Here is a 618-nt window from a genome sequence, read left to right on the forward strand (position 1 = left end):
TTTTTGGCTACTATTTTTTGCTCATGGTAAGGAAACGGACTGTACAGAAATATTTATTGCCTAGTCTGTGTTTTATTTGTCGTGCGCGTCTGAGCATGAGCCGGATGGAGTTTGGCATAAGAGCGACGTGCTTTACAGGCTATAGATTGTAGAGCTCATTGAGCAGAAAAGCCATCGACGTTTATACGGTTGTACATGTCGGTACTGCTTGTTGGAAATCTGTGACTGCGTAAAAAATTATGTCATGCTAATTTGTGTTTCTACTAATTATTGATTAAATGATATTTGATAGGTGATAAGGTAACAAAAGTAATTTATTTTAATATTTTGTTAACAAAAACAAAACTGGAAACATGGGATGAAAACATGTCAAAATGCTCTGAATAATATGCCAAAGATTTATGATAACTCTAAGAATGTAGTGTGTAATAGATGCAATTATAAAAAAAAATTTAAAAATGGAAGCGATATTGGGACTTGCAAAGCGCCAAATTACACAGAAAGGAAAGCGATGGCTTAACGGAGCTAATTAAGAATATGTAGTGTGTAACTGATCGATTATGTAACTGAGAATTGGAAAAATGACCAGTTGAAAAAAGGGGCTCTAAAACTGTCGAT

The sequence above is a fragment of the Amblyomma maculatum genome, chromosome 8 (genome assembly GCF_055883805.1).
Source record: "Amblyomma maculatum isolate TAMU_Amacu chromosome 8, ASM5588380v1, whole genome shotgun sequence".
In the NCBI taxonomy this organism is placed as follows: Eukaryota; Metazoa; Arthropoda; class Arachnida; order Ixodida; family Ixodidae; genus Amblyomma; species Amblyomma maculatum.